This window comes from Carya illinoinensis, chromosome 4, assembly GCF_018687715.1.
Source record: "Carya illinoinensis cultivar Pawnee chromosome 4, C.illinoinensisPawnee_v1, whole genome shotgun sequence".
NCBI classification, from domain to species: domain Eukaryota; kingdom Viridiplantae; phylum Streptophyta; class Magnoliopsida; order Fagales; family Juglandaceae; genus Carya; species Carya illinoinensis.
Genome location: NC_056755.1, coordinates 2,999,066 through 3,022,059, shown reverse-complemented (window position 1 = coordinate 3,022,059; position 22,994 = coordinate 2,999,066). Strand labels below are relative to the sequence as shown.

Genomic DNA, 22,994 nt, shown 5'->3' with positions numbered 1-22,994 from the left:
CCGGGATCTGGTTTTGCTTTGGCTGGGTTTCTAGAGAGAAGCCAGAGGTTCTCTCTCTACGGAAAAAAATAAAGACGACACCCAGAACAAGTCATTTATTTTTGGTACAAATTTGCTTTTAACATATTGTTATAATGTTATTGCTTGCTTGAGATGCATTTATTCTGACAATATACGAGATGTGATTTCGATTCAAGATGATTTTCTGGCTGTACGTATTTGTGGGTTTTTAAGATCATGCAAGGCAAATTTTTCTAGCCTGTGATCTAGCACCTCACCGACATGCAGTTATATATGTGGAGTTCCTTCTGTTAGATCTCTCATTTTCAATGATTATTTACCACTTATTAGTCTCGTTGTATAACCAAGTGCCCGGAAGCCACAACAAACAAGAAGGAAGATGGTGAAGATAACTGGGATTTGTCTGAAGAGGGAGACATCCCCTATTAACTGTGTTCAACGTGCCTTCAATTTGGAAAACTCCTCGCCTTTTGAGTGCAAGAAGCTCTTCCATGTAAATGGCATGAAGTGAATCCTGTTCTTTGACAGAATGCATTATCCCTTTTGTATTGTTGTTTATGTATGAAGATTTTTTATTAAATATATTTTATTCAAATAATTATAAAAGTTTTTAAAAGAAAAATAATATAATATCAAATTAGATTATTTCATGTACTACTTAAAACCTTGTAATATAATTTATTGTTATACATTATTTAGAAAACCCAAAGTTTAGTTTATCTTTCACATATAATTATCTTCTTCTTCTTTTTTTTTTTTTTTTTGTAATTCATATATAACTCGTTTCAAAAGTTTAGCATTTTTTTTTTTTTATTACAACATATGACAAGCTTACACGAGAATTTTGGAGACTATTGGAAGAATGGAATTTCGAAATTTTTTTTTCTTGCTTATGTTTTTACTTACTTTATTTATATATTGTATCACTTTGTCGATGGTGTTCCTAAAAACCTTCATTCGAACAATTTATTGTAGCCTAACATTTTTTAATCCCTTCAAAATCCTGACTTCATCCTTACTCACAGTGCACACAATACCAACAAGGAAAAAGTGAAAAACGGGGGAGGGGTTTGCTTTTTAAATGAGTAATGATACTGACACTACACACAACATATTTTACAATTATATTTTAAGATAAAATTATTTTTATGAAATAATATTATTTTAATAAATTATTTTATAAAAATATTCGTCATTTAAAATATGATTTTATAAAATATTGTAAAAATTATTATGCATTTATCATTTTCCAGATATAACTACATGAGTGAACTGACTTTAAATTTATTAGACATTTTCAAAATGTTGAAAGGATCGCCAATGTGTTTCTAGCGATTCTTTCAACTAAAAAATACATGAGTTAATTAACAATATCACGTTTAATTAGCACAAGTACTGCATGCACGCAAATTATATATATACAATGAATCAGTCAAAGATATATATTTTTGGCGTCTAATTTAGATTGTTGTATATAATCATTCATTTCTAAAATAAATTTAAAAAAATTATAATATTTTGATACATAAAATTTCACTTTTATATAAAAGTCGTAATAAGGACTTATGAGCATTGTTTTTAAAATCGTATCGACCGGTATATTCCGTACCGGTCCGGTGACCGGTACAGAAATTTTATAATTTCGTACCGGTTCAAATACCGGCCGTACCTGTCGGTACCGGCCTGTACCGGCCCGTACCAGCCGGTATTTCGGTTTTTTTTTTTTTTTTTTTCAAACTATAAATTTATTTTTTTACCTCCAATTTAGACTAAACTATTTATAATTTATATAAATATATGTATTTATGTATAATTTATTTATATATAAATTATTATTTTGAAATATAATTAATATATATATTTATATATATAATTTATTTATATATCAACTATTCCGAAACGGTACCAGTATCGAAATATTTCATTCTAATGCCTTGACCGATAGAGCATCTAATACGGTATTCAAAACATTCCTTACGAGAATTGATGTATTTCGGCTACCAGGAATATCATAATTGACTGATGAAGGTAGTGAATCATTTGTCAAAGACTCGAAGTAGTGTCACACTGTCACACGCACACTTCTTTTGCGAGTCGACACTCGTAAATCGAGACGCGCAAAACATGGAGACTCGCAAACGAAGCGCATAAAATCACTCTGCAATAGCAGGTGCAAAAAATCGAGACAGGGACATCACTAATGTGCGCTGCATGTCCCTGCACATCACCTGCAATAGCAGGTTCAAAAAAGGAGATTCGCAAAAGAAGTGCATAAAATCACCTGCACTTCACCTGCAATAGCAGGTGCAAAAGAAGCGCATAAAATCACCTGCTACAGGTGATGTGCACCGCATGTCCCTGCACGTCACCTGCAATAGCAGGTTCAAAAAACCGAGACTCGCAAAAGAAATGCATAAAATCCCCTGTAATAGCACCTGCACATCACTGTCCCAGGTGATGTCCCCTGCACATCACCTGCAATAGCAGGTTAAAAAATCGAGATTCGTAAAAGAAGTGCATAAATCACCTGCACTAGCAGGTGATATCCCTGCACATCACCTGCAATTGCAGGTGACATTACTTTGAGTCTTTGACAAATGATTATTTTAGTGCCACTTCAATTCTCGTAGTCCCGGTAGCCAGACAATAGCACTACGATTCATCTCATCCATCTTGGATCCTTCCTCGGTATATCCTATAAAACCCCCGTCCCTCTCTTCCCAGACGCATATAACCTCTTTGCCATATTTAGGCGTGTCATTTAGGTAGGGGTGGTAATATGTCACACGATCCGTTAACTCAACACGAACACGACACGATAATAGCGGGTTAGGGTTTAGCTTTAATGGATTCGGATCAAAATGGGTTGACCCGTTAAAACACGATTGCTTAACGAGTTGATAACGGGTTAACCCGTTTTGACCCGTTATAACCCGTTATGACACGTTAAGAAAGTTAAAGTTACAATTATACCCTTATATCTAAAAATAAAATTGTTAGAATTTCAATTTCGATATTTTTATTATTTGGATTGTAGTTTTGGATTTATAATTAGTTTTATAATTTTTATAGATATTTTAATTTTAACATTTATATAAAATTATGCTAAATTTAATCAGGTTAAAAAGGTTAATTTCGGGCATATTCAACCCATTTACATAAATAGTTTAAAATGAGTTGTATTGTGTCGTATTAACCTATTTCGTAATATTTTCTTAATTTATTTGTTTACTTATAAAAAAAATATATTTCGTAATATTTATTAATGGGTCAAAACGGGTTGACACGACACGACCCGTTATGTTAATGGGTCGTGTTAGGGTTTGAGATTTTGACACGATAAGCTTAACGGGTCGGGTTAGGGTTAACCTATATGACCCGTTAATACGATTTGACACGACACGAACACGACCCGTTAATACGATTTGACACCCCTACATTTAGGGTGTGCTGTAAAAGCTTTATCAACGGCAAGCACTGACGGCATTTTCGTAAGCTTCTTCAGCCCCCCATTTCCTCTGTATATCCTACTGTGTATTGCCACACAAACACGGCGTCAGAGAAAAAAGCGACAATGAACAATCTTCGTCCCGATGGGTTAGTACCTATGCTTTAATTTGCAATACGTTTTCCTCTTTGGTTAACGAGATGTTGTAAGAATCATTTTATTGTACTAAGTTGCATCATGATCATTGGCTCTGTTTTTTAAGCGTTAATAACCAACGCACGACCCACTACATATTATCATTCATTTTTGTCTGTTTTACTAAGTGCACTTCAACGGATTTTTTTATTTATCTTTCTAATATATAAGAGACACTGGTGGATGTTAGAAACGAGATGATTCTTGTTTATATGTTTCGTTTTTTTAGGCACCAGTTTATTTTATAAAAATGAATTTATTGAAAACGTAATTTTTTTTTGAAAATAAATATATAATTTATCTCAAAATTTTGTATAATATCAATTAATTAAACAAGTATTTAAAAATGAAGATCAACCGTCTCGTGGGGGTTCAAATCAGAGCACCAAGATATGGGCTGTGGCTAGATGTTGACCATCCGATCCGATTGTAGTCCTGTCACACCATTCGATTGGGTGGGGAGATCTTTCTTCCTTCTTAGTTTTTTATTTTTATTTTTTTTAAACTCTTATTATGTAAAATTTAATTAATTCAAAAAGTAAAATATTTTTTGAATTAAACAATGATTTTTCATGGGCAATCTATGACTTCCCGCGTGTTTTCCCTCGGCCGTGGTGAAAGAAAAGCTAACCAAAAAAACTTCTTCCTCGCTTTAGCACAAGGTATTATGAAAACTTTTGAGAATTTTTTAGATTTATTTTTTTATTGAATTTTGATACAGTAGAGAGAAATTCTCCATTTTGAAAAATTATTGTACTGGAGTTCATAAAAATAAATAGATAGAATTGAAAAATTGTTTAAATATAATTATTAAGATTATTTTTGTTTTCTCGTGTTTCTAAAATTATATTAAATGAAGATTTGAAATAAAATTTAGTTTTGAAATTTATTATTTATTTGATAATGAAATTATAAAAAAGGTTAAAAATTTGATATAATTATTTTATTATCAAACGAGGCCTTAGGTGTTAGGCAAAGCAAAATAGAGGAAATATTTTATCAAACATTCCTCAAGAGTATGCGCGATTCACTGCTTAATTAAAATCATAACGATCCCTAATTTTTCTCCTATATTATATTGAATTCCAATGCACGCTAAGTTAGAAAGGTTATGTGACTATTAAATTACTTATTGCCTCTAAACTTAAAATGAGTTAGAATATATAATTATCTAACACTCTGCTCGTAAATGAAACTCTCTTAATTAGTCGGCTTAACATATTAATTATTTAATTTGAATTAGTGTAAAATGTAATTCCAATAATCAAATTTAAGATATATGTTATGATATTGTGTTAAATTACGGGTTGTTTTGCATTAGTGAGGATATATTGAATTAATCATTTAATTTATATCTCATAGTCTCGAGTTAACATCTTGTTGTAATCAAAAAGAGTTTTGCTACGCTTAGAAAAAATAGAAGAGTTTTGCTACTTGCAAACTTGGTCTGCCAATATACCATTTGCTGTGATGCATATTATAGTTATAAAAACAATAATATTGTATATGACACTATTATCTCACTATGTAAATATGATACTTTTCATTACTTTTGGCTCATCTCTTATTTTTTTAAAAAAACAAAAGATAAATATTGATACACAATGCCATCTCATCGTAATGAGATAAAAATATGATAATATTATTAAGATGTAATATCTATCACCTCTATAGGAGTGCTACCAATGTCAAGAATAAGGAGGGAGACTTCCTTTGGAAAATAACACTTTCTTTTTCCTTTCCCAACTAAAAAATAGAAGGTGAGTTAGTCCTATATATATGGTTGAGGCCCCTCTCATTTGACAAAGCGTTAAGGATCAAGCAGCGAGAGATAATATATAATATCCCCATTAAAGGCTGACCTTGCAGGAGGTCTAATTTGACTCGACTGCTTTGGGGGTAAAGTATTGCTTCTGATGGACATACAAATTCTTTTTTCGAGTGTTCTTCCATACTCTTTACTTATCTATGTCTGGTCTTAGCCATACTTGTGCCTTTTGGAGCACGTAGAAAATTGAAGAAAAAAAAATCTATTTCGCGTCCTGTTGACCTGAAGAAAATAGATGAGTACAGAGCTATGAAAACTTGTGTCGCTAAGAATCGGAAGATAATTAACAGTGTCTCCTAAATGTTGGTTTCTGAAGAGGGCTCTTGAATTAGCTTTTACAGTATAATGAAAAATAAGCAAGAAAATCTCAGGTAAAGTCAATTGATATGGTATGAATAGCTCGTGTCTAAGGCCTCAGTCCAATTGCTCATCTAGGGAGGAACCTTCTCTTCAGTCAGTCAGTTTATTTTTTATGATCTTTTTTTTCTTTTTTTGGGTAGTAAATACTGCATCAATACTTGTAAAAAGTTCAACACGGTATCGGTAAAAAAGAAAAAAAAAAAGTTATCCTAATGATGTAAAAAATTTCCACATTAACTATACTCACAAATGATTGATGTTTTGATTTGTTATCCGAATATCACTAGAACTCAGGAATCAGTTGTTACTGAATTGTTAGAACGAGGATGGCAATGGTGGACCCAATTACTTTCGTGAATCAAGGCAGGTTTTTATTTTTAAAAATGATGTGTAAACGTCTCATTATACAAATTCCGTACAATTTCATTGTCAACAAATAAAATTCTACATTGTAAAGGTATAAAAAAAATTATTATTTTATTATTATTATTTATCAGGATTCATTTTTTACAAAATAAAAATATGTATATAATTTATTAATTCAAGACTTGTACCTAATATTTTATTTTTAAATCCATTTTTATATACCAAAGGCAGGCCGGTTTACTAAATATCATTCAAATACAGGCTTTCAAACTAATCATTACAATTTTTTAAAACTAATTATTATAAATTTCCTGAATTTTCAAATAAAAAAAAACAATTCAACATTTTCAGATCTTAAAATAAAAATAATATTCTAACAATATTATAATATTTTTTATTCAACTTTGTCTCTATCCTTTTTCAAAACCCTATAAATGTTTAACTCAAATTATCTCACTACTATTTACAAATTATCTTATTACTATTCACAAACTATCTTATTATTATTCACAAAATTTTCATCTCATCTTATTCTTCAAGCATCTTATAATATTATTTTTTAATATTACTTGTGATATTTGGATCATGAGATAATATAATATGAGATTGGAGTTTTTTGATATTCCAACTACGCTTTAAGAATACTGATTCTGTAACCAAGATTTGAGATACCGTTTGGATAGTGAGTTGAAATTAAATGAGTTGAGATAGTTTTAAATAAAAGTTCAATAAAATATTGTTAAAATATTATTTTTAATATTAGTATTATTTTGAGGCTTGAAAAAATTGAATTGTTTATTATATTTTATGTAAAAATTTGATAAAATTATAATAAGAAAATAAAATAAGATGAAATAAAACACTTCATCTATCAAACAAAGCTGGTCAGCCATCTAAGAGCATCATCATTGCCTTCACCAAAGTTAAAGGATGGCCAAAATTTAGATAATCAATGTCAAAAAAACCCTATATTGGATTGGGCATCTCTAAAATAATTTAGATTTCAACTATAGTGCTTCACCAAATGTAGCTAATTACAATTACTTCATCAAGCATTAAAATACTAGTTTCTCACTCCAAGCAAATGAACTAAATTAATTAGAATATAATTCACATTTAACATTTAGAATATAATTATTATTAACATATAATTGGTAGAACTATAAAATATGATAAAAATAAATTAAATAAAAATAATAATAAATTAATAATATTATATTATTATACAGAGAGTAAATAGATAATTTGAATTTAAATGAAATAAATAAATATAAATTTATATAATATTAACTAAAATTTAAAGATGCGGCAATCAAACGATAATGCGCTAAGAAAAGTCGTCCTACTTGACATTGGCTGCCCCTTTCCTTCCAGGAAGTTGCCAAAAAGAAATGTTCCTTTTTTGCTTTCTCATGGACTGTTTGGGGGTGAGTCCTCCGCCAACGTCCCTGCCACCGCATCATTTTTCACTTGGTCCTTTCGGGCGCAATTCCTTCACCAAAACTCCTTCATCATCATTTTTCTTCTTAAAAAACAACAACCGAAGTTACCGAACCCGAAAATTTTAGCATATTTTTTTTAATTGCAACATATGACAAGCTTACAGGAGAATTTTTGAGACTATTGAAAGAATGGAATTTCGAATTTTTGTTTCCTAAAAACCCTTCAATTGAACTATTTATTGTAGCCTAAAATTATTTAACCCCTCCAAATTTATAATCCTAGCTTCGTCCGTTCTCACAGTGCACACAACACTTACAAGGAAAAAGTGAGAAAGGGTGGAGGGGTTTGTTTTTTAAATGAGTAATGATACCCATACGGGCCATACCAAACACAACATATTTCACAATTATATTATAAGATAAAATTATTTTTATGAAATTATGTTATTTTAATAAGTTATTTTATAAAAGTGTTGTGAAAACTATTGTGTATTTATGATTTTTCAGACATAAATACCCGAGTGAACTTACTTTAAAGCTATTAGACATATACAAAATATGAACAGATAATATAACGAATTTTATCGCCATAAGTCCGTAACACAACCCCTTCAAATGAGAGGATGTGTGTGCATTGAAAGCCCTCAACCAAATGATGATAAAAATGTCAGCAGGAAGCATAGTACTTCGCTTCCTCCAGTATGCATCTCCCAAGACATTTCAAAATTTCGCTACACCTGCAAGAATGGTCTGAGGCTAGCAATCGGTGGGGCGCATGCATCAAGTCTCATAAGCCATACCAGGAATTTTATCATCATCTGGTTGTGGGCTTTCAATGAACACACATCCTCTCATTTGAAGAGGATGTGGTACGGACTTATGGCGATAAAATTCGTTGTATGGATTGCCAATGCAGTAAAATTTGATGTACAGAGCATTCGCATTATTTCATCAAAATCATTTTTAAAATTGGATAGAAAAGTATATATTTTTTATAAATTCAAAACTGTTTAAAGTTTTTCTCTCATAAAAATTTTATGTGCGGTTATTTTTACATATTCTTTTATGCACTTCAGTGATATTATTAGTTATATATTAAAAAAAATTAATCTAATTAATCATATTAATAGAATACGTAAGAAGTATCTAAAAATGTAAAAATAATTATATATATTTTTATTTATTTTTTAATAAAAATTGACTAATAGCTTTCAAATGCTGACGTGCATACGTGCATTCACTTTCAAATGCTGACGTGCATACGAGCATTGAATGCAGTAGCTTTCAATGCTGAAAGCGAAGCTACGGTACTCAAAATGCCAATGTCAGAGAACTGGTAGTCTGGTACCCCAAGCTACAGTACTCAAAATGCCAATGTCAGCTACAGTACGCAAAATGACAATGTCAGAGAACTCAAAATGCCAATGTCAGCTACAGTACTCAAAATGACAATGTCAGAGAACTCAAAATGCCACTGTCACAGAACTGGTACCCCGCCCCCCGGACAACTGGACTACGATTCATCTCATCCATCGTGAATCCTTTCTCTAGGCGTATTCTATAAAACCGTAGGCACTCCCTTCCCAGACGCATATTATAACAATATAACCTCTGTCATGTTTAGGAGCGCCATTTAGGGTGTGATGTAAAAGCTTTATCAGAGGCAAGCACTGACGGCATTTTGGTTAGGATAATGATAGACTTACCACCCTCTTACCACTATTTTACCATTTGTAGTGTATTTATTTTTTTATCATTTTCTTTTAAGTATTTTTTTAACATCCTTAATCATTAAGAAAAAATTTTAAAAATATATAATTTTAGTGATAGTCACTTGCTTAATCATTAAGTAAAAAAAAAAAAAATTAAAAAATAAAAAATTAAAAAAAGTGGTAAAAGAGTGGTAAAAAAGTGGTAAGGCTATTATTATTCTTTTGGTTAGCCTCTTCAGCCCTCACACTTCCTCCGTATATCTTACTGTGTATTGCCGCACAACACAGCTTCAGAGAAGAAAGCGAAAATGAACAATCCTCGTCACGATGGGTTAGTACATATGCTTTAATTTGCAGTACATTTTCCTCTTTGGTAAACGAGACGTTGTAGGAATCATTTTATTGTACTAAGCTGCATCATTATCATTGGCTCTATTTTTTAATCGTTAATAACCTACATATGATCATTCATTTTTGTTTGTTTTACTAAATAGGCTTCAATTGATGTTACATCCATCTTTCTGATACATAAGTGGATCTCAAAAACGAGATGGTTCTTGCTTATATGTTTTGTTTCTTTAGGCATCCTGTTTGTTTTATAAAAATAAATTTATTAAAAACGTAATTTTTTTTTTGTGAAAATAAATATATATTTTACCTAAAATTTTTGTATAATATCAATTAATTAAACATGTATTTAAAAATGAAGATCAACCGACTCGTGCTGGTTCAAATCAGACCACCAAGATATGGTCAACATCTTGTGGCTAGATGTTGCTCATCCGATCCGATTGTAGTCCTGCCACACCATTCGATGGGGGTGGGGAGATCTTTCTTTCTTCTTCTTCATTTCTTTTTTAAATATATTTTTTAAACTCTTATTATGTAAAACTTACTTAACTCAAAAAGTAAATTATTTTTTGAATTAAATAATGATTTTTAGTGGGCCAGTCTATGACTTCCCACGCGTTTTCCCTTGGCCGTGGTGAAAGAAAAGCTAACGGAGAAAACTTTTTCCCTTTAAGAAATCTTTGGAGAATTTTTTAGATTTGTTTTTTATTGGATTTGAGACAGTAGAGAGAAATATAATTTTTTTTAAAAACAATTTGAACTAGAGTTCGTAAAAATAAATAGATAGAGTTGAAAATTTGTTTAAATATAATTATTAAGATTATTTTTGTTTTTTGGAGTTTCTAAAACTATATTAATTTTTGTGTATGGATAATAAATATTGAATGAAGATTTGAAATAGAATTTTGTTTTGAGATTTATTATATATTTGATAATGAAATTCTAAGAAATGCTAAAAATTTGATAAAATTATTTTATTTCCAAACAAGGCCTCAAGTGTTAGGCAACACAAAACAGACGAAGGATTTGATCAAATATTCATCGAGAGTATGCGTGATTCATTACTTAATTAAAATCACAATGATCCCCGTTTTTATCCCTATATTATATTGAATTCCAATGCTAAGTTAGAAAGGTTACGTGACTATTAAATCACTTATTGCCTCTATACTTAAAATGTTCTATAAAATGTAAATTTAATTATTTAATACTTTGCTCTACTGTAAATGAAACTCTCTTAATTAGTCGACTTAACATATAAATTCTTTAATTTGAATTAGTGTAAGATGTAATTCCAATAATCAAATTTAAGATATATGTTATGATATTGTGTTAAATCACTGGTTGTTTTGAATTAGTGAGGATATATTAAATTAATTATTTAATTTATATTCTCATAGTCTCGAGTTAACATCTTGTTATAATCAAAAAGAGTTTTGCTACGCTTAGAAAAAATAGAAGAGTTCAGCTACTTGCACACTTGGTTTGCCAATATACCATTTGCTTTGATGCACATTATAGTTATAAAAACAATAATATTATATACAACACTTATCTTACTATGTAAATAACATACTTTTCAGTACTTTTGGGCCATCTCTTATTCTTAAAAAAAAAAAAAAAAAAGATAAATATTGATACATAATTCATCTCATTACAATGAGATAAAAGTACGATAATATTATTTCCCGTATAAAAAAGGTTAAAATATCAACACTTTTTTATTAAGGTGGAACCAACATTAATAGTGTGTTAGGCAAATTTTACTAGGGCTGTAAAACGGTCGGTCTGGACCGGAAAAACCGACCGGACCGATCGATTTGGTCCGGTCCGGATTGGACCGAAAAATATAGGGTTAGGGTTCGGTCCATGATTCCTTGGACCGAACTAGTTTGGTCCGGTCCATGTTATGATATTGTGTTAAATCACTGGTTGTTTTCAATTAGTGAGGATATATTATATTAATTATTTAATTTATATTCTCATGATCTCGAGTTAACATCTTGTTATAATCAAGAAGAGTTTTGCTATGCTTAGAAAAAATAGAAGAGTTTTGCTACTTGCAAACTGGGTCTGCCAATATGCCATTTGCTGTGGTGCACATTATAGTTATAAAAGATACTTTTATCTTAATATGATACTTTTCATTACTTTTAGGTCATCTCTTATTTAAGAAAAAAATAAAAGATAAGTATTGATACACAATGTCATCTCATCATAATGAGATAAAAGTATAATAATATTATTAAGATGTAATATTATTTCCCGTATAAAAAAGGTTAAAACATCGATACTTTTTTATTAAGGTCGAACCAACATTAATAGTGTGTTAGGCAAATTTTATGAGGGGACATCCAAGATTTTTACCGTCCCGCAGCACTAAGGGAGGTGGCCTTGAATAGATTTTATATGCTAGTAAAATCTATCTTATTCATTGACTCGAAGAACATTTATTTGGCTGGCAAAGACAAATAATAATGGAATTGAAATGATGCACGTATCCTAAACCCAAGTATCCTGTCGCATAGGGGTGTTTGATCAATTTGTAGATGGAAAACTACTAAACATTTTATTGTCTTGATTTTGGTTTGTAGTCATGAGCAAGGAGCATTTCTTGGTCTAACCTTCCAACACCTAGTCACCGTCCAAACTTCCATTCAAGTGTTGGTGAATCTTCTTCAAATGCAGTATCAGAATTCTGGCTCCTCTCCATTCGAGACACACCACATAATCATGTATCTTTTTATTGTAGCTGTATGTGTCTACTTCCTAGCATTGATGGAGATATCCCGACCCATTCCTAATGCTAGCTACCAACATGCCGCTCACTTTATTTGCTACATCTCGGGTGTTCTTGCATGCACCTGCCTAGTAGTAATCCTCTTCCTTACCTTTGGGTGGATTATTTTATCTCTATTTTTCATGAGAATATTACCTACACATCCACATATTATTGAATTAATTGATGGTATATCCGTCAGATTAATCAATATATATGATTCAATCCAACAGTATTTCAATCCAAATACTATTCAAGCAGAATCAAGTCCTCAAGAAATTAATGGTAACTCAATGGAGCAAGATGACGGCGGTGGCGAGCCAATGGAGCAAGAGGATGGAGGGGTTTGATGGCTAATGCTATCACGCATGTGCTGGCTGCTGATCTGGATGTCAAGGCAAGTTGTATTATTTTATAAGTTATGAAAAGTTTGGTAAAAGTATAATAATTAGATAGAGATGAGTTGAGTACACCTTAATGCAAGGTTCTTCATCTCTTTCTTCTTCTTCTTCTTCCTCTTCCTTGTCTGTGTGTGTTTTTGTAACTACATTACTATTGCTTTATTCTACAGTGAAGTGAGACATTCTGTAATAATTTGCTGTTAATATAGTGATATTGCTTGCTTGCGATATATTTATTCTGGCAATGTAAGAGATGTGATCTCGATTCGAGATAATTTTTCTGCTTCTACTGTTTTTTTGGCAGATGATTTTAGGCTTAAATGCACAGATCCCAAAGCTTAAGTAAAATTTGTAACAAGCTAACATGAAAAAAAGCTGAAACCAAGATTATGAAATACAAGCCAATTGTTGAGAGAGAAAAATATACGAGCCAATCATATGAATGCACATGGCCTTATTGGATTTCATATACCATGTTTCGTATTCCGGTAGTATTATTTTGAAAAAATAAACATAACCACAACAAACTTAATCAATCATAAGGATATATATATATATATATATATATTTTGTTTTAATGAGAAGTCAATGCGAAATGAATAAAAAAAAGTGATATAATTGATTATTCGAAGGGAAAGAAAAAATAAAAAGCCAAAAAAAAAATAAAATCCACTCAATTGAAAATTGAAAGGAAAAAGGATAATCAATCATCATGAACATAGAATACAGAGCATCTCTTGATTCATCACCATGGGTGAAAGTGAATCAAGATCTGGCGGTGACTATAAACACAAATACTTATAAAACTAATGAAGATCATCAGATCTTGTGAGTTCAAGCTCCGATACTATATTCCACAAAGAGAGAGAGAGGATTCCTGTTTCATGTACCTCTATGCCTTATTGCCCTGATTTTTGCGAAGAGACCTTCAAAAAGTAAGCGCTGGAAAGTAAAGATTCATAATCAGAATACGATATATTCTTATAACACAGAGAGAGAGAGGGAGGGAGGCAGAGAGACTTACCAACCCATAAGATAACCTTCAATCTCTTTTGTTTTGAACTTTTTCTCCGATCCCAATTTCCAATTTAGCGATTAGGAATTTTTACACATCTCGAAAAAAACCATTTAAAGTACTGCACAATTTTATTATTTAGAACCAAAACATAAATTAGAAAGTATGGAAATCATGCTTCTCCCGGTCAATCATTTATCGCCTAACATCCAAGCCTCATTATTCCATCGTATTTGAATGCAATGACCTACTAACATATAAGAGCCTAACGAGATCGCTACAGGAACAAACAGCAAAATTTGTTGTTTTCCGTATTTAGTCCGTGTATGATGAACAGAAAATCTTGTTGATATTTTACATCCAGAAAATTTTGATACATTATTCTGTGTATCCGTGACTCTAGGAAAATAATTGTCTTTCTCAAAGATTTGATTTTACACGTGTCAGTGCAAAAGTCTCTAATTGATTGTTACTCTTTCTCCGCTGCGGTTTTGCAAACATTATAATTTCCAAAACAGAATTAACTTACAGATAATTAGAATTAACTTAGAGAAAACAGAATTAACTTAGAATTTCCAAAATTCTCTGCCAGTGCTACCCTCTCTCTCCGCTGCGGTCTGTCTCTGGATTTTTTGTTTTATATTTACATGTTTTGTTTTATCATGTTGGGTTAAATAAACTCAAACGAAATCAGCAGGATAACAACCAAATGAATTTATAATAAGCTACAATTATTTAATTTTCTCTTCCAATTTCCAGTATCAGCAGCAGGATATCAGCAAAGATAAAAATTTCTAGGGGCCCCGTGTATCATATTTACTTAAAGGGTTCATATTTTGATGGTTAAGTACGAAATTTTAAAACATAAAATGGTTAGGAATTTGAGAATATGAAGATCTTGATCCTCTGACGACCTATATAGCAGGAGAACTAAGGTACCCAGCGTTTGGTTATTTTTTCATGGTAAACATGTTGCTAAAGGTGGTCCGTTCTGTTTGCTCTGTGTAAAAATGGAGAAAAAGATGGAGGAAAAACGAGCGCTCGGAAGAGAGGGGAAAGCGAGGCCAGCGTGAGTTGTTTTTATTTTTTAATTTTATTTTAAAATACATGTGGCATGTTACGTTGAGGCACATGCAGTTGGTAAAAAATATCTGTCCAGTGTCGGTGACTGTCACAACTTCCGTCAATTAAACTTACACTTCAGCAGAAAGTGATTTGTCAGTAGATTCAGTGGAGTGATCACTTTTTTTTATCATTATTTTTTAAAATTATTATTAGCATTTTAAATTTATGATGATGGTTAGTATTTTAAATTTATGATGATTATCGAAATTTTTTAGTCTTTTTTATCAATATTTTTTAAAATTATTATTAGTATTTCTTCAGATCCTATATTTTATATTTTATTTCTTATTTCCTTTAAACTCGTTCTAGGGCCCCGGGTAGCCCCTGTACCGGTTGTGTGACTTGTGCCAGTCTGGACTTATTTTCTTTGAGAAATTATTGGGAACAACCCCTGTTTGAGATCAGCCGAACACACACTTTACATAGCGCTGGCTAAAAGACCAAATTGTCTTCTAGCTTTCCGTTCCCTCCCTTTATAGCAAACATTTGATTTTTGAGAAAGAAACAGGTCTTGAGCTTAACCCCTCTCTCCCTCCTCTCCCCCGAACGTGTGTCCGTTCCGTTGTCAGCATCCATCCCCCCACCAGGTTGCTCAGCCCACTCTCCCCCTCGTCTCGCTCATCCTCTCCCACAAACTCCCCCTTCCGAATCTCCTCATCCTTAGCCCTCAAAGCGAAGCAACCACCGGCCTGAACCCTCCCCACCACAACATCAGCCATCTCGAGGAGATCAATCCCCAAGCGGTCCCTAAATGGGTTTTTTCTATATTGTATTTTCCGAGCGCTTTCGAAGATTGGACATCATCGGATCTTAACTAAGACGAGGTGTACAATGAAATCAATGAACCTTAGTCCGACGAGTTACGTTAGAAAATCATGCATCCAGACAATATATACATATGATCAATCATCGTAATAAACCCGTTTGGGCAAAACAAAAGAAGAAAGGCACAGACCTGAGAACAATGAAAAAGCTGAACTGGATTCTGGAGTAGTGGGGCAGAACAGAACCGTGGTGATCTTTGTTCCTATTCTTCCCCCCCGTTTTTTGTTACCTTTGGAGATTAAACTGTGAGGGTTTATTTGTTTTACAAAATTGTCGCCGGTGGTGCTGGGTGGAAGGTGTCACGCGGGCAACGCACAGCACGTATCGCGGGAGGATTTCTAAATGCAAAAGCAAATCGTAGGACCCCATCAAAAAACGCACATTTTAAATTATTCAAAAAAAAAATAATAGGTAGCCACATTTGTGGATCCGTAGAAGAAACTCATTTTCTTCGGATCCTTTACATCAGCTAATTAGATTAAATCAGTATAAATAAGACTGTACAGAGCACTACATGCGTCCGTGAGTTCCAGAGCTTCATTTTCCTGGTTTGGTCTGGAAGTGCATTCCTCTTTTTATGTTTGCAAGTTTTTATCTTCTGAGGGGCATTTTAGCATTTGCTGTTTTATTATACTCTTTGTGCTGTTTCTTTGTGGGTTGTTAAATATTTATTTAGAGTAGATGATTTTCCATTGATTTATTAAATATTGATTTTCACATGCATTACAATCTAGATGGTCTCCCTACAAACTTTTCTGCATTCCTCATTTTTATGTTTGCAAGTATTTGTCTTCTGAGCGGCATTTTGGCATTTGCTGTTTCATTCTGCGTTTTATAATGATTCTTTGTAAGTTGTTTTATGTTGTATTTATTGTATGTTCTATTCTCTGTGCCTTAAATGTTTATATATAGATAGAGCATTTTATTCATTGATTTTCACATTCAGTACAATGTAGCTGATTTTTCATTGATTTTCAAATGCATTACAAAACATTTGCCAAATATTCATTTAAAGGCCACAGATTTCAAACAAAAAACCAACAAACCAACGAAGTTTCCTTCCACATTTCCTAAATTTCCTGAATGTGAAATTTCCACAAAAAAACCAACAAACCAACAAACAGATAGTTTCAAAACTAATACCAACTAACATAGAATGTCCAAGATTTGAAAAATACACGAAAAAAAAATATCCGAAGAAAGATTGCAGATCATGAGATATATGCCAAATATATATACATAGAGTACATGAGATACAAGAAATAGATAAGAGCAGTACAAAGTAGAAATCTGTGGAAGATAGAACGGTACAATGAATAGATATAAATGTGGAGATGAAAGACTTTCTCTACAGCAAACAAACCAATGATTTTACATAGACAGAACAAAAAAATAAAGACCATAATATATACTACTAACTTTAGATGTAATGCAAACAGCACAAAATCTGAAATCCCACAGAATTATTTAATTGCAATAACAGTTCCAGTTCAAGATGCATGAGCAAGCCAAATAAAAATGAAAACCAGTATATGAAAACCTCTACCTTCATACACCCAAGACATAAATCTTCTGGGCCACTTTTCTAAAATCACAGGCTCTACAAACAGATTTCAACCAAAAAACAATCTTCATACACCCAAGACATAAATCTACTACTAACTTTAGATGAAATGCAAACAGCACAAAATCTGAAATCCCACAGAATTATTTAATTGCAATAACAGTTCCAGTTCAAGATGCATGAGCAAGCCAAATAAAAATGAAAACCAGTATATGAAAACCTCAACCTTCATACACCCAAGACAAATCTTCTGGGCCACTTTTCTAAAATCACAGGCTCTACAAACAGATTTCAAAAAAAAAAAAAAAAAAAAAAAAAAAAAAAAAAAAAAAACAACAACAACAACAACAACAAAACAACATGTTTCAAAACAAATACCAACAAACAGAAAAATATCCAAGATCTGAAAAATACACAAGAAAAAAATATCCAAATAAAGATTGTAGATCATGACATATATGCCAATTTAATATTAATGTTCTACGTAAGAAAAAAAAAACAAGAAATAAAATACATAATACACAAGAAAAAAAAAATATCCGTATAAAGATTGCAGATCATGAGATATATGCCAACTTAAAAAAAAAAAACAACAATTAAAAACATTAATACATAAACAACAAGAGATAAAAATCATCATCAAGAAATAAGTTATTTTCGATATCGAAGACCACAGATTTCAAACAAAAAAACCAACAAACCAACATATATGAGATACAAGATGAGATACAAGAAATATTAAGAGCAGTACAAAGTAGATGAGATATATACCAACAAACCAACATAGATGAGTACAATGAACGTAGAAATAAAGCAGATTTATTTCAACTTAAAATTAATTAATGTTGTACGCAAGAAAAAAAAATGAAAAAACAAGAAATAAAAAACATTAATCCATAAAAAACAAGAGATAAAAATCATCATCAAGAAATAAAAAAGAAAAAATAAACACAAGAAAAAAAAGCTTACCCAGATCTGTTTTAGGGCCCCGTCTCCCTCACGCGGATGCACTCCGTCTCCCTCACATGCGTTATGGTAAAAACCAATGCAAAACAAGAAAAGAAACAAGCAAATCAAGTCAAGAAATAAACAACAATAAAAATAACAACGAACCAACATAGATGGGTACAATGAACTTAGAAATAAAAAATATTTATTTTTACTTAAAATTAATTTTCTACGCAAGAAAAAACAAGAAATGAAAAACATTAATCCATAAAAAACAAGAGAGAAAAATCATCATCAAGAAATTAAAAAACAAATTAAAAACAGGAAAAAAAAACTACCCAGATCTGATCTAGGGGCCCATCTCCCTCACGCAGGTGCATGCCATGAAGTCAGTGGTGATGAAGGGATCGTTAACGGCGACGAGTTCAACATCATTTCTCGGAAGAACAACCCTGGCAACCAAACGACCGATCCTTCCAAACCCTACAGATCAAAACAGTATACAAACGAACAAAATCCGTCAGAACCTGAAGGAAACGACCTCCCTAAACAGTAGACAAAAAAAAAAAACACTCGAGAAAAACATTTCCAGGATCGGGAAATTACCGTCGATTCCAATCTTGATCTTCTTGTCGGAGGCTGTAAAAATCAAAGCACAGAGAAAGAATCAGCAAATGAAAAGATTTCAGATTGAAAAACCAAGGAAGGAGAAACAGGCATTTACCCATGACGATCGGGAGAGATGGCGCACTTGTAAAGAGAGGTGAGATTTGAGAGAGTAGATTCAAAAGACAACGGAGAGTGACGCTTTTTGAGGGGGGCTGAGCTCACGAAGGAGAACGAGAAGCCAAGGAGTTTCGAGAAGGAAAATGATATTATTACTACTCAATTACAATTTATTTATAACTTTTTTTTATTTGATTTATTTTTTTATTTTTTTATTTTATTTAATAATTAAGAAAATGAGTATTAATAAAATTATATTTTTTTAAATTTTTTTTTAATAATTAAAGATTTTAAAAAAATACTTAAAAGAAAATAAAATAAAAATAAAAAAATTTGAAAGGCACGTGAGAGATAAATTGGTTGTAATGTGGTTGGGGTGAATCATTGTCTTTTCGAAAATGCGTGGCGGGAAATCAGAACGGGAAAAATATCCTGATCAGCTGTCTCTTCGTCTGCCCACAGACCGTGTAATTCCAGAATTACCCTCTTGAAACCGAGAGGAAATTAATGAACGGAAGGGCAACAAAGAGACTAATGATTAGATTAAGATTCCATTTGACGTCATCAAATTTTTATTTCAAATTTTAAATTTTAATTTTAAATTTAACATTTTCATCTCATTTTTATAATTTTTTTAAATTTTTATATAAAATATAATAAATAATTTAATTTTTTAAAATATTTTTATATTTAAAAATAATATTATTATTTATTTTGAAAGTCAAAATTTCCTTTACACTTAACCGAACCGAACCTAAATAGGCATTATTTTCAGGGAGTACAACTAGAGCCACCAGCGCCGCTGTTAGCCACCGTTAGATAAAAAATATTTTTTTTAAATTATTTTTTAATATTTTTAAATATTTAAAAAAATATAAAAACTTTATAATAATATTAAATAATTTTTTCTTAATTATTAAAAAAAAGAAAAGTCAGTAGTGACCCCAGCAAAAGCCCCAGCGGTGACCAAAGTATTACTCATTTTTAGGGGTGCTACCCGCACCATACGGTGCGGGGTAGCCCCCCCCGCCCCCCGCCCCCGCATGGGGCGGATGGGGAAAATCCACTCCGTCCCCCGCCTCCGGTGTGCGGGGGCGGGGTACCCCGTCCCGCATGATGGGGTACGGGGTGGGGGGCCAGTCCGTCCGGCCCCCCGCACCCCCCTTCTGGGCCTTGGGCCCAGAGGCAATTTCTGGGCCGAAAATGGCCCAGACGCAATTTCTGGGCCATTTTGGACCCAGAAATCTCAGCAATGGGCCATTTTGGGCCCATAAAATTATAAGTAAAAAAGAAAAAAAAATATTTTCCGAAATTTAAAAGAGAAAAAAAATGTTATGTCTAAGAGTCTAATACGTAATAAACTAATAATAATAACTAAGCTATTACAAAATTGAAAGGCTAAACAATTACAAAATTACAAACATAAAAGTGTCCAAAGGACATTGTATCAACATTACAAATTATTGAATACAAAATTTTTACAAATCATTAAAAATTGATCATTCTAAAGAGGCTTGTCAGCTGTGGCTTGTCTTTGAGTCAAGAGGTGTGACAGTTGGGGCGGCCCGGGCTTGAACACATTTTTATGTTGCAGAGGTGCTAGACGTCTCATGTGTTACTGCAAAAATTAATATTAAAATTAATAACGATGAAATGGAAATGAATATAAAAAAATTAAAATAATAAAATAAAAAATAATTACCAGGTGGTCCAAATCCAGACTGATCACCACCCTCATCGGTCTCCTTAAAATCTAAAATATCCGGAACATGAATATCCTTTCCTATCGTCCAACTCTGTGTGCATATCAATGCCTCTACAGTTGTAGGAGACAATGAACTACGGAAAGGATCCAATATACGACCTCCGGTACTAAAGGTTGACTCTGAGGCAACGGTGCTAATAGGGATGGCCAAAATACAGCGGGCAATCTCAGAAATGATGGGATATTTCTTTGAGGCATTCTTCCACCATCCTAATATATCCCAATGATCATCATCATCTTGGACCATATCCGCTGACAAATAGTTGTCTAACTCAGAAACGACCTCCGTAGATTGTTGGACTAGTGTGGGATTCTGTGCGAGGGTCTTAGTCCACGGCATTCTGCGCTTCTTTGTAGGAGGCCCGGTCACGATGTCTGTAGAAGGAGTTGGGGTCGGTGTATGTGTCTTCGATGTAGTACCACCCTTAATTGCCATAAACTCGTCATACAATTTTTTCAGGGTATCTCGGGCCAATTCACCAATAATGTCAGTCCATACCTGATCGTGAACAAGTCCCAACCCATATAACAAGCCTAAAACTTTCAGACGGGGATCAAGAATAACAGCCACATATAAGAAAATATTCACTCTAGTCAAATCTCCCCAATACTTGTCATATTTTAGCATCATGGAATTTGCCATCCCCCTCATCCTTTCATTGGAACCCCTACGCATATCTTCTAATTCTTCTTTTACCCTACATATTTGTTGACAAAACCCATGGGATGTAGGGTACAAAGAACCAGATATATTCAACGTGACATCATAAAATAATCCAAGAAAATCAACGAAAGTAGAAACTACCACCCAGTCATCATCATTAGGCTTTCGTGATCCCCCGTGCTCATCAAAGTATTTGACATATTGGATGTCTTCATCACCCAATAATTGAAAGGCTGCCTTATATTCCTGGGCCGCCTCCAACATCAAGAAGGTTGAGTTCCATCTGGTAGGAACATCAGTACAAAGACCCTTCTTCGATGTTATGCCCGCAGCCTTTGCAGCAACTTTGAATTTCTCCAATCTTGAAGGAGAAGACCTCACCCATTTCACAGCCATTCTAACTCGGGCAACCGAGTCATCAACATCTTTCAACCCCTCAGTCACAATTAAATTCAAAATATGTGCAGCACATCTAACATGCAAGTATTCACCACCCAAGAATGTCTTATTTGCATCTTTAAGATAATTCTTTAGATATCCCAATGCGACATCATTAGATGACGCATTATCAACTGACACAGACAAAACCTTTTCCAACCCCCACTCCTTTATTGCGGCCTCCAATGCCTTCCCAATCGTCTCACCCTTATGATCAGTTATTTGACAAAATTTAATAATCTTTTTGTGCAGAACCCAATCAGCATCAACAAAATGCACAGTCAACGACATGTAATTCATATTTTGGATAGAAGTCCAAGTATCGGTAGTGAGTCAAACTACCAAACCCGCGAGTTGGCCCCTCAAAACATCTTTATCACGAAGGTACATCTTCTTAATATCCTTTGCCACGGTGTGACGAGAAGGAAGTACAAATCTGGGTTCCAACTCTTGGACAAATTCTTGGAACCCTTTACCCTCCACAAACTGAAAAGGCAGCTCGTCCATGATAATCATACGAGCTAACTTCCTTCTACACTCATCGGGGTTATACTTCGTATACCCCTTCAATGTTGGCCCCCCGGCCCCACTACTCCCATCAGCCATTTTAATATCTAGTCTAGATTGGCACTTCTCTACTAAGGATTTTAATATTGGACTCTTCTTGCATTGTTCCTCTAGATGGACCTTCAGCTGGGATGTACCATGTTTCTTATAGTGACATCCATACATTTTCCCACAGTGATTACATTTAGCTTGTGGGTTGCTGGGGTCCCCACCCTCTAGTTTGGTAAAGTGTTGCCAAACTATAGATACAGGTTTCTTGCCCTGTGTGGGCTTCGGAGCAGGGCAAGGTGTACTCGTTATAGGGGTAGGAGTAGGGTTAGTTTCTGGGGTAGGGGTGTTGGCTGGGGAAGGCGAGCTATTACTGAAATCCGAAGGCATTCCTGATTTTCCAACAAAAAAAAAAAAAAAAATTCAAAGTACAATCCAACACAATCAGCAAAAACTACATTCATAA

General features: G+C 33.0%; 1 long non-coding RNA gene across 5 annotated transcripts; it reads right to left on the bottom strand.

Annotated features, from left to right (window-relative positions):
• Positions 1 to 12,768: 12,768 nt before the first annotated feature.
• Positions 12,769 to 19,264, bottom strand: LOC122306679. Of its 5 annotated transcripts, XR_006241495.1 has the most exons (7): positions 19,105 to 19,264; positions 18,987 to 19,019; positions 18,402 to 18,863; positions 15,999 to 16,206; positions 13,928 to 14,039; positions 12,976 to 13,845; positions 12,769 to 12,887 (listed from the first exon to the last, which is right to left on the bottom strand). It is a non-coding gene; the product is annotated as an uncharacterized LOC122306679 (long non-coding RNA). The 5 variants fall into 5 exon arrangements; XR_006241496.1 differs by lacking the exon at positions 12,769 to 12,887 and having other exon boundaries at positions 13,563 to 13,829; positions 19,105 to 19,263; XR_006241497.1 differs by lacking the exons at positions 12,769 to 12,887; positions 13,928 to 14,039 and having other exon boundaries at positions 13,563 to 13,845; positions 19,105 to 19,263.
• Positions 19,265 to 22,994: the final 3,730 nt, after the last annotated feature.